Below are 12,689 nucleotides of genomic sequence, written 5' to 3'. Positions count from 1 at the left end.
GGTGGTAAAAATTACGAAAATATATAAATAAAAGCCAGGCCTCGAGGGACCCCCCTTTGAGCCAATGAGGAGTCATTTTGACTTAAACATTATAACCGTCTAATATACGTATATATTTCACATTTTCTATAAGAATAATTATCCTTTGGTTGGGTTTATGAAGGTCTTGGGTAACATCAGAATATGAGAAAAAATAATAATAATCTAAGATCACAGTAGCATTTTCATTAGTTTATGTCACTGTAGGTTATCTGTTGTCACATTCTCACGTGTGGAGCATGAAACAGTGGTTATTTGCTGTGCTTGAGTAGCGTCATCTCAAATGTTCTACTGCTTTAGCTCGTTCCCCTCTTATAGAATATTGTCTCAAGTATTGTGGAACTGCTGCACCTAAATGTAAACAGTACTGGAACCCAAAATGAGTTCCGGCACCTTTTTCAGCCCAAGTCAAGCACTCATTCTTGGAAAAAGTAATCTTCTGAAATAGAGTTAATCTCTTCAATTTTGAATTACTTGGAAATGGTAAGGGTTTTGGAACCTCCCAATCTGATCTTTCTGATACTATACTGAACAAAATTATAAATGCAACATGTAATGTGCTGGTCCCATGTTTCATGAGCTGAAATAAAAGATCCCAGAAATTGCCCATATGCACAAAAATCTTCCTTCTCTAAAATGTTGTGCACACATTTGTTTACGTTCCTTTTAGTGAGCATTTCTCCTTTGCCAAAATACAGTACTCCATCCATCTGAAATGTGTTCTATGTCAAGAATCTGATTGAACAGCATGATCATTACATAGGTGCGCCTTGTGCTGGGGACAATAACAGGCCACTCTAAAATGTGAAGTTTTGTCACACAACACAATGCAACGGATTTCTCAAGTTTTGAGGGAGTGTGCAATTGGAATTCTGACTGCAGAAATGTCCATCAGAGCTGTTGCCAGATCATTTTAAAGTTAATTTCTCTACAACTTTGTTTTAGAGAATTTGGCAGTACGTCCAACCGGCCTCACAACTGCAGACCATGTGTAACCACGTCAACCCAGGACCTCCACATCCGGCTTCTTCACCTGCGGGATATACTGAGACCAGCCACCTGGTCAGCTGATGAAACTGTGGAGTATTTCCACGTATAATAAAACCCTTTTGTGTGGAAAAATTCCTTCTGATTGGCTGGGCCTGGCTCCCAAGTGGATGGGCCTGCCTGGCTCCCAAGTGGATGGGCCTATACCTCCCAGGCCCACCCATAGCTGTGCCCCTGCCCAGTCATGTGAAATCCGTAGATGCGCTGGCTGGAGTCGTGTAAAGCTTGCCACCATTGGAGCAGTGGAAATGCGTTCTCTGGAGTGATGAATCACGCTTCACCATCTGGCAGGAGAACGCTACCTGCCCCAATGCATAGTGCCAACTGTAAAGTTAGGTGGAAAATGAGAAATGGTCTGGGAATGGCCCGCTAGGCCCGTTACTTCCAGTGAAGGGAAATCTCAACAGTACAGCATACAATGATATTCTAGAGATTCTATGCTTCCAACTTTGTGGCAACAGTTTGGGGAAGGCAATTTCCTGTTTCAGCATGACTATGCCTCAGTGCACAAAGCGAAGTCCATAGAGAAATGGTTTTGACGAGATTGGTGTGGAAGAACTTGCCTGGCCTGCACAGAGCCCTAACCTCAACCCCATCAGACACCTTTGGGATGAATTGGATTGCCTACTGCATATCAGTCCTAATTGACTAACATCAGTTATCGACCTCACTAATGCTCTTGTGGCTGAATGGAATCAGGTCCCTGCAGAAATGTCCCAACATCTAATGGAAAGCCTTCCCAGATTAGTGGGGGCTGTTAGAGCAGCAAAGGGGTGACCAACTATATATTAATGCCTAAGATGTTAGAATGAGATATTCGAGGAGCAGGTGTCCACATACTTTTGCTCATGTAGTGTACCTCTCCAAACCACTTCCTTCTCCCATCATTGCTCTCTACATTCCTGGTTCTCCTGCCCCCTCCCTCCTCCTCTCCCTCTCCTCTCTGCTGAGGCAGGTTTTGTGCTTTTGAGGAAAAAAGCTTTACAAAACTGCTTAACTGGGATAGTAACCGTCCAGCTGGACCAAAAAGCAGGCTTTCTACTCAGTGGAGGGTGGTCTACTCCACATACCCCAGAGACAAGGGACAGTCACAACCAACCACACACAGAGAGAGGAGAGGGAAAGAGGATTTGCCCAACTAATAAATTATAGAGGGGAAAACCCCCCAGATAAAGCCCTCTATCTATCTATCTCTCTATCCATTAGTGCTTAAGGGGTGAGTGTAAATAAGGGAGTATTTGATCCTCTGGAACAGTGGTTCCCAAACTTATCATTTTGCTTTTTGTTTAGCCATCTTACATATAAAACCTTCTTTGTTCGTTGAAAATTGTGAATAACTCACCACAGGTTAATGAGAAGGGTATGCTTGAAAGGATGCACATAACTCTGCAATGTTGGGTTGTATTGGAGGGAGTCTCAGTTTAGATAATTTCCACACACAGTCTGTGCCTGTATTTAGTATTCATGCTAGTGAGGGCCGAGAATCCACTCTCACATAGGTACATGGTTGCAAATGGCATCAGTGTCTTAACAGCGCAATTTTCCAAGTCAGGATCTCTGAGCGCAGCCCAATCCAGAAATCTGGCAGTGGCTTCTGATTTAAATTCATTTTTCACAGAACCGCTTGTTGCAATTTCCATGAGGCTCTCTTGTTCAGATATCGGTAAGTGGACTGGAGGCAGGGCATGAAAGGGATAACGAATCCAGTTGTTTGTGTCATCCGTTTCGGGAAAGTACCTGCGTAATTGTGCATCCATCTCACTCAGGTGCTTCGCTATATCACATTTGACATTGTCCGTAAGCTTGAGTTCATTTGCACACAAAAAAAATCATACAATCATGGAAAGACGTGTGTTGTCCTTGTTAACCTCTTGATGCTACCCATCCCGGATCCGGGATCGTGACTACGGCTCAAGCTCATTAGCATAACACAAAATGTGAAAAAATATTCTTAGACATATTTAACCTCCACACCTACACAAGTCCAATAGCTCAAATGAAAGATAAACACCTTGTTCATCTACCCAGCAAGTCAGATTTCTAAAATGTTTTACGGCGAAAACATAGCACACATTTATATTAGACCACCACCGAAACAAAAGGCAAACGGCGGCCATTTTGTCCCAGAAAATATAAAATTTAAAAGTAGGATTAAAAAATAAATAATTCACTAACCTTTTGAAAATCTTCATCAGATGACAGTAATATTACATGTTACACAGTACATTTTTTTTTTTTTCAATAATATGCCATTAATATCCATAAATCTCTGTTTACAATGACGACATTTCAAAAATGCTACTCAAAATGTCCGGAGAAATTATGATAGCTCGGACAGATAACGTCAGATAACAAGCAATAAACATGACTAAATATACATGTTCTACATATAGTTACAAAGATACACTTCTTCTTAATACAACCGCTGTGTTACATTTATTTTTAACGTTACAGAATTCGTTCACTAGTCTATGCTATGAGTCGGCGCTCAGATATTAGCAGTGTCTCCTCTACGTTTGGAGTCCACAGAAACCCAAAATAACCACATAAATATTCCCTTACCTTTGATGTTCTTCGATCAGAAGACGTAGAAGGAGTCATACTTACCCAATACATCGTTTGGTTTCAAGTTGTGCGTCTTTGTATTAGCATATGCTAACAGCTTCAGCTGAAATGCACCCAAAATAACTTCTGCTCCTTCTGGTCCCGCACTCTTGCGCAATCAAACTTCAAAATTACATATTATATGTCGACTAAACTGGTCAAACTAAGTGCAGAATCGAGCAAAATGATGTTTTTATCATGTAAAACAATGATAATCGCAAACAAACGAACCGGCTTCAACTGGTGTCTATTGGAAAAGAACGTTCCCCAAATCCCAGCTGACGCAATAGAGTGCATGTATGTGAGAGTGAACCGGGCATTTTCGCCCGCCAAAGGATGAGGGAGCGCGAAATTCAAACAATGAACGTGCCAATTGAAAGCAGACATCGCGCTGAACAAATACATACTGTTCCCAGATCGGTAGCTGCCTGGGAAGGGTGGGGGCGATGACGTCAAAGTTGAAAAAATAAGTTGACCCAACTTTTCTCTTGACAAGAGAGAGTTTGGAAGAAAGGCTGCCCTGAGAGTTCTGCTTTACATACAGACATAATTTAAACGGTTTTAGAAACTTTAGAGTGTTTTCTATTCAATAATTATTATTATATGCATATATTAGCAATTTTGGAAAAAAATATTTTCAGTTTACTATGGGCACGCACTTCCTCCAACGGGGGCAGTATTGAGCCATAAGCTCAAGAGGTTAATGCAGACAGAGAAGAGCTCCAACTTCTTAATCATAGACTCAGTTTTGTCCAGCATATTGAATATAGTTGAGGAGAGTCCTGTAATCCTAGATTCAGATCATTCAGGCGAGAAAAAAGATCACCCAGATAGGCCAGTCATGTGAGAAACGTCATCATCATGCAAGCGGTCAGACAAGTGAAGATGATGGTCAGTAAAAAAAACTTTAAGCTCGTCTTTCAATTTTAAAAAACATGTCAATACTTTGCCCCTTGATAACCAGCGCACTTCTGCATGTTGTAAAAGCGTTACATGGTCGCTGCCCATATCATTACATGGTGCAGAAAAAACATGAGAGTTCAGGATCCTTGCTTTAACAAAGTTAACCATTTTCACAGTAGTGTCCAAAATGCTGCAAGAGCCTCTGGGTGGATGCTGCAGTGTTCTCAAGTGGCGTCACTTGCGTTACCCCTCCACTATGTCTCCCTGTCATGGGTTTTGCGCCATCAGTACAGATACCAACACATCTTGACCATCAAAGTCCATTTGATGTCACAAAGCTGTACTTTAAAAACATCCTCTCCTGTTGTACGGGTTTCCAGTGGTTTGCAGAAGAGGATGTCTTCCTTAATTGACCCCCCATGAACGTAACGGACATATACAGTACCAATCGGTAACTCACCATATAAGACGATTATAACCACTTCTTATTAATGGTATCTGTTGCTTTCATACATATCTTACTACTCGAAAGCCGTCTTAATTATCGCTCAAAAAACTCCTGTGGCTAATTTTTCAAATTGGCATGTTTTGTTTCTAAATGTCTGCGCAAGAGTGAAGGTTTCATCGAGTTGTGAGATAGTACTTTTGTACATATAACACACTGTGGCTGAGGAAAGGCACCACTCCCAATATAAGTAAACCCCAAATCAATGTCGTACTCATCATATTTGTGCCTCTTCGATGGTCCAACGTCCCTGTCTGTTGTTCAGTGCTTTCCCGGGTAAGGGGGCAGTAGCTCTTCGGCTGCATCAGATTCACAACTGTCAGTGTCAGTGCTAGCTGGGCAAACAACAAATGTAGAATTACCGATGTAAGCATTGGATGTGCTCGTGGAAGCAGAACAACTTATGTCATTGACAGGTGCAGGTGTAGTACTGCTGGTTTTAGCAGTATGACCAGTAGAGCTGGTATGTGTCTCTATGAACGCTGGCCTTACCATTTTCGAGCAAAAAGAATGAGCAGCAGCTACGTTTGACTACATAAAGACGGTTAGTGTAATTCCCTGCGAGGGAGTGGCGGCAGTTAGCCTAGTGGTTAGAGTGTTGTGCCAGTAACCGAAAGGTTGCTAGATCAAATCCCCAGCTGACAAGGTAAAAATCTGTCTTTCTGCCCCTGAACAAGGCAGTTAACCCACTGTTCCTAGGCCATCATTGAAAGTAAGAATTTGTTCTTACTGACTTGCCTAGTAAAAAAATAAAATGTGATGTGATTAATGTGATTACATGTACATTATTTGGTTACGAGGTAACCTGTATTTGACATTGTCTTGAAATTTCCCTGAACACGAGATGGTTTAACTTTATTTCTGGCAGTGAAACGAGGTTACCCTGGCAAGAAAAATATCTCACCCAAATGTATAGCCCCGTTGGAAAATACAAATGGACTGATTGAAAAAAATAAAATAAATGTACAGTTGAAGTCGGAAGTTTACATACACCTTAGCGAAATACATTTAAAATTCAGTTTTTCACAATTCCTGACCTTTAATCCTAGTAAAAATGTACTGTCTTAGGTCAGTTAGGATCATCACTTTTATTTTAAGAATGTGAAATGTCTGAATATTAGTTGAGATAATTATTATTATTATAACAAGTATTAGAATTTTGTAACATTGCCTTTAAATTGTTTAACTTGGATCAAACATTTCGGGAAGCCTTCCACAAGCTTCCCACAATAAGTTGGGTAAATTTTGGCCCATTCCTCCTGACAGAGCTGGTGTAACTGAGTCAGGTTTTAGGCCTCCTTGCTCGCAGACGCTTTTTCAGTTCTGCCCACACATTTTCTATAGGATTCAGGTCAAGGCTTTGCGGTGGCCATTCCAATACCTTGACTTTGTTGTCCTTAAGCAATTTTGTCATAACTTTGGAAGTATGCTTGGGGTCATTGTCCATTTGGAAGACTAATTTGCGACCAAGCTGTAACTTACTGATTGATGTCTTGAGATGTTGCTTCAATATATCCACATAATTTTCCTTTCCTCATGATGCCATCTATTTTCTGAAGTGCACCAGTTCCTCATGCAGCAAAGCACCCCCACAACATGATACTGCCACCCCCATGATTCACGGTTGGGATGGTGTTCTTCGGCTTGCAAGCCTCCCCCTTTGTCCTCCAAACATCAATGGTCATTATGGCCAAGCAGTTCTATTTTTTATTTCATCAGAACAGAGGGCATTTCTCCAAAAAGTATGAACTTTGTCCCCATGTGCAGTTGAAAACCGTACTCTAGCATTTTTATAGCGGTTTTGGAGCAGTGGCTTCTTCCTTGCTGACCGACCTTACAGGTTATGTCGATATAGTACTCGTTGTACTGTGGACAGAACACGTCTCCTTCCTGAGTGGTATGACAGTCCCATGGTGTTTATACTTGCGTACTATTGTTTTTACAGATGAACGTGGTACCTTCAGGCGTTTGGAAATTGCTCCCAAGAATGAACCAGACTTGTGGAGGTCTACAATTTCTTTTTCTGAGGTCTTGGCTGATTTCTTCTGATTTTCCCATGTTGTCAAGCAAAGAGGTACTGAGTTTGAAGGTAGGCCTTGACATACATCCACAGGTATACCTCAATTTGACTCAAATTATGTCAATTAGCCTATCAGAAGCTTCTAAAGCATTGACATAATTTTCTCGAATTTTCCAAGCTGTTTAAAGGCACAGTCAACTTAGTGTATGTCAACTTCTGACCCACTGGAATTGTGATACAGTGAATTATAAGTAAAATAATATGTATGTAAACAATTGTTTAAAAAATTACTTGTGTCATGCACAACGTAAATGTCCTAACCGACTTGCCAAAACTACAGTTTGTTAACAAGAAATGTGTGGAGTGGTTGAAAAATGAGTTTTAATGATTCCAACCTAAGAGTATGTTAACGTCGGACTTCAACTGTATTTTTTAAATAAATTCCCCCGACAGCATTGTGCATACCCCAGTTTGGGAATTCCTGCTCATAAAAAAATAAAAGCGGAGCCCCCGACTGACCCTTGTCTTTGTGTTCAGACGGGGGGGGGTCCATAGACCCGGGCTGTATCTCAATAGTCTACAGTGCCTTCCTCTCCTAGTCTTCTCACTATCATCTGCACTATTCTGTTCTGAAAACACAGAACAGATGATAGCAATATGGTTAACCTTACCAGGCAGACGAACAGATGAAGGCAAAGAGACCCGGAGAGGAAGCTACTGTAGACTATTGAGATAGAGCCATGGTCAGGATTTTCTCAAATTTCTCAAATCTCCTGCATGCTACACAGGACAGTGAGTTCTGTTTCACATTATTGTTGCATTATATGCAGGTCCTGCCAGCTAATGACTGGAAGACCGTGGGTAAACACATCCCAGAGCACAGTGTCTCGTGTGTAGATGTGTGCGAGTGTATGTTTGTGTGTGTCTTTGTCTGTCTGTATGCGTGTTATGTTTGTGTGTGTGTGTGTGAGAGAGAGAGAGAGAAAAAGAAAGAAAATATGTGTGTTAGTGTGTACAACAAAGAACTCAATACACTCCCTGAGGGCCCAATAATTGTATCTCTCCCTCTGGTGCTAGCTGACGCTGCAAAGCTAATACTTAACTGAGAGTGACTAATTATACTCACAAAGAAGATGATGGATATGGACATTGCCACCCTAATCATCATCATCGCCATCATCAACAATGATATTTCTATAGCAAACACACACCTCCTACTTTGACAAAACACTGCATCACTTGAATTTTATTAGGATCCCCATTATCTTTGCGAAAGCCTCAGCTAAATTTCCTGTGGTCCACACAGAACATGAAACATGACATACTACAGAACATTAATAGACAAGAACAGCTCAGGGACAGAACTACAAACATTTAAAAAAAGATATGAATATATACAGACACATTATCTTAGTCAAATAGGGGAGAGGTGTTGTGCCATGAGCTGTTGCTATATAATTTTAAAAAAACAAGGTTTGCTGTTTGAGCAATTTGAGATGGGAGTTCCATGAAATAATGGCTTTACTTATATAATACTGTATGCTTTCTTGAATTTGTTCTGGATTTGGGGATGATGAAAAGACTATGCCTCTGGTGGCATGTCTGGTGGGGTAAGTGTGTGTCAGAGCTGTGCATAAGTTGACAATTCAAACAATTTGGAATTTTCAACACATTAATGCTTCTTATAAAAAGCAGAAGTGATGCTGTCAGTCTCTCCTCAACTCTTAACCTAGAGAGACTGTCATGCACAGTATTTATATTAACCCTAAATGATTACAATGAAGAGAAAGACGTTCCACTCTGTTCTGCGCCAGCTGCAGGTTAACTATGTATTTTTTAGCAATACTTGACCACATGGCTGGACAACAATCAAAATAAGACCAAACTAGGTATTGAGGTGTCAAAAAAGCACAACATCTTTTTATTACAGACATACTCTACCAGCAAAAAGTTGGGACACACCTTTTCATTCAAGGGTTTTTCTATTTTTCTTTCTACATGGTAGAACAATAGTGAACACATCAAAACTATGAAATACCACACATGGAATCATGTAGTAACCCAAAAATGTTTTTAATATGTTTTATAATTTAGATTCTTCAAAGTAGCTACCCTCTGCTAGAATGACAGCTTTGAACACTCTTGGCATTCTCTCAACCAACTTCACCTGGAATGCTTTTCCAACAGTCTTAAAGGAGTTCCCCACATATGCTGAGCACTTGTTGGATGCTTTTCTTTCACTCTGTGGTCCAACTCATCTAAAACCATCTCAATTGGGTTGAGGTCAGGTGATTGTGGAGATCAGGTCATCTGATGCAGCACTCCATCACTCTTCTCCGTGGTCAAATAGCTCTTACTCAGCCTGGAGTTGTGTTGGGTCATTATTCTGTTAAAAAAACGAATGAGGGCAAACCAGATGGGATGGCTTATTGCTGCAAAATGCTGTGGTAGCCATGCCGGTTAAGTGTGCCTTGAATAAAAAAAAAATGAATGACAGTGTCATCAGCAAATCACCCCCACACCATCACTCCTGCTCCATGCGTCACGGTCAGAACAACACATGCGGAGATGATCCTTTTACCTACTCTGCGTCTCACAAAGCCATGGCGGTTGGAACCAAAAATCTCAAATTTGGATTTCCACCGGTCTAATGTCCATTGCTCGTGAGTGTTGGCCCAAGCAAGTCTCTTCTTATTATTGGTGTCTTTTAGTTGTGGTTGCTTTGCAGCAATAAAGAAAAAACCTGGAATGAGTAGATGTGTCCAAACATTTGACTGGTACTGTACCTCTCCCCATGTTTACAACCATTGAATCTATACATTTTGACCATGACAGTTTACAATCTAAGGTAACACCAAGTAATTTAGTCCCCTCGACTTGTTCAACAGCAACACCATTCATTACCAGATTCAGCTGAGTTCTAGAGCATAGGGAATGATTTGTACCAAACACAAAGCTCTTAGTTTTAGAGATGTTCAGGACCAGTTTATTACTGGCCACCCATTCCAAAATTGACTGCATCTACTTGTTAAGGGTTTCAGTGACTTCATTAGCTGTCGTTGCTGGCATGTATATGGTTGAATCAGCAGCATACATGGACACATAGGCTTTGTTTAATGCCAGTGGCATGTCATTGGTAAAAATATTTTTTTAAATTAGAGGGCCTACAGAACTGCCCTGCGGTACACCACACCCTAACACAATCCATGATATGACAGAGGTTGAAAAGCCATAAAACAGATTACGGTCAATGTTCTAAAAGGCTGCTCTGAAATCTAACAGTACAGCTCCCACAACATTCTTACTATCAACCAGTCATCAGTGATTTGTGTCAGTGTAGTAAATGTTGAGTGCCCTTCTCTATAAGCATGCTGAGTCTGTTGTCAATTTGTTTACAGAGAAATAGCATTGTGTTTGGTCAACAACAAAAAAATCCAACAGTATGCTAAGAGCTGGCAGTAAGCTAATTGGTCTGCTGTTAGAAAAAGACCGCTTTACCACACTTGGGTAGCGGATTGACTGGCTTCCCTCCAGGCCTGAGGAAAAACACCTTTCTCTAGACTCAGATTAATGACATGACAGATAGGAGTGGCCAAAGAGTCAGCTACCATCCTCAGTAGCTATCTAAGTTGTCAATGCCTGAAGGTTTGTCATTATTGATCAATAACAATAATTATACAACCTGTCCCACACTAATGTAAAAACAATTTAACTATTATTTTCTTCCATTATTTGTTTTGTTCTACATGAATACGATGGCTCACTGTTTGTTGTTGGCATTACCGCCTTAACCCTTGTGTTGTCTTAATAAGTGTTAAAAATGACCCGCCACTATCTTTAACATCAGAGAAAAACCCCTAAATTATATTTTTTAAACTTGAAATTTGATGACTTTTCCTAGAATGATCCCAACATTAGAAAAAGTTAAACATCGCTTTTGTTCATATTTCCATGAAAGCTGTACACCACCAGGGTACAAGGATTGTCTAAGGGTAATTTTTTGACCTGGCAGTAATACAATCATTTACACTCCACAAAAACCAGAAAGACACACACACACAATGAGACATTTATATTATGTGTGCTACTGACTGAACTCAGCCAGCAGCTCCTGAAGAGGAAGGTCACCATGCTTGGCACAGTTAGAAAGAACAAGCCTGAGCTCCTCACTGTACTGCTCGCAACAAGGGGTAGAGAGGCCTTCTCATCAAAGTTTTCCTTCACCCCCACTACCACTCAAGTTTCTTACCTCCCAAAAAGGAACAAGAATGTGGTCCTCCTGAGCACACTGCACAAAACGGCTGAGATCAGTGATTGTGAGGACAGGAAGCCAGCCATCATCTGGATTACAACCACAACAATGGAGGCAAGGACAACCTGGACATGGTGATTGGAACTTACAGCTGCAGGGGGATGACTGCCCGCTGTCCCCTGGTCATCTTCCATAACATCATTGATGTGTCATACAATGCCTTGCCTTGTACAATGTCATACAATGCCTTGTGATATGGAACAAGATCAACTCTACCTGGATGCCTGATAAGCGGAACAAGAGGAGCGTGTTCCTGGAGCAGCTGGAAAAGGCACTTATAACCCCACACATTCAAAGAAGGGAGCGCTTCCCCCGCACAGCTGCCTCTGCAGCGCTTGTGAAAGCTGTTCAGGGGTCTGAATCTTGTCCTGATCCACCTGAGGCTGCAGCTGCAATAGTAGGAAATGCCAATTCTGCCCCCGAAAGAAGAACTGTCAAATAAATACTGTGTGGTGCACATGTGAGAATTGGCATGTGCTAATAAGAGTTGATTGATTTATGTTCTTCAAATGTTTTGTTTTGTTCCTTATTGTACAGTATATAACAATATATCACCATGTTGCCAAAAAACTTGAAGACTGTTATTTTTTCAATAAAATGCATACCAAACTACTTTCTGCACATTTCTGCTACTTTCTTAGACTATACAAGTGCTATCTCTTACAAAAAAATAAATGTTTACACCTATGCAGTATCTTTAGCAATAATAAAACTAAAACCCTACTTTAGTAAAGAAAACGATTATGACAGGTCTGTTGTAATAAAAGCGAGTGGTGTCCACTGATTAAATGCAGACTTTCTGCATTGTGAAGAGGGAAAACCCAGATATTCACAAAGTTTGTGAAGAATGACAGATTGTTTCTTCATGCAAAATTGATTTGGGGTTTAAAATTCAATTAAGCTGCTATATTTTAGGGGTTAAGTGAAGGTGGGTCATCTTTTACTGTTCGTACAAGGGGAGTATACAGAAAGTTAAGACTACACAAGAGTTAAATTTGGGAACATCAACTGGCTTTGTTATGAATAAGCCATCTGATTTGCTGAAAGATGGAGTTGAATTTGTCTTTCTGCCCATAATTTATTTTAAAGTAAACAAAGTTTTCTTCTATCATTCTTTCTGTTATTGATCTTGGCTTCATAAAAATTTCTCAATTTGCTGTAAATCAGCCAGTCAGATTTGCAGCCAGACTTATTAGCCAGTCCTTTTGCCCCATCTTTTCAATTCCTCATCATTCCACGGAGCCTTAACAATTCTAACA

The 12,689-nt window shown here is 40.6% G+C and overlaps 1 protein-coding gene across 1 annotated transcript in view; it reads right to left on the bottom strand.

Annotated features, from left to right (window-relative positions):
* Window positions 1-12,689, bottom strand: part of LOC112252516 (leucine-rich repeat-containing protein 4C-like) — a 144,919-nt gene that overhangs the window by 44,959 nt on the left and 87,271 nt on the right. The window lies entirely within an intron of this gene.

This window comes from Oncorhynchus tshawytscha, linkage group LG06, assembly GCF_018296145.1.
Source record: "Oncorhynchus tshawytscha isolate Ot180627B linkage group LG06, Otsh_v2.0, whole genome shotgun sequence".
NCBI lineage: Eukaryota > Metazoa > Chordata > Actinopteri > Salmoniformes > Salmonidae > Oncorhynchus > Oncorhynchus tshawytscha.
This window is presented reverse-complemented; position numbering and strand designations above follow the sequence as displayed.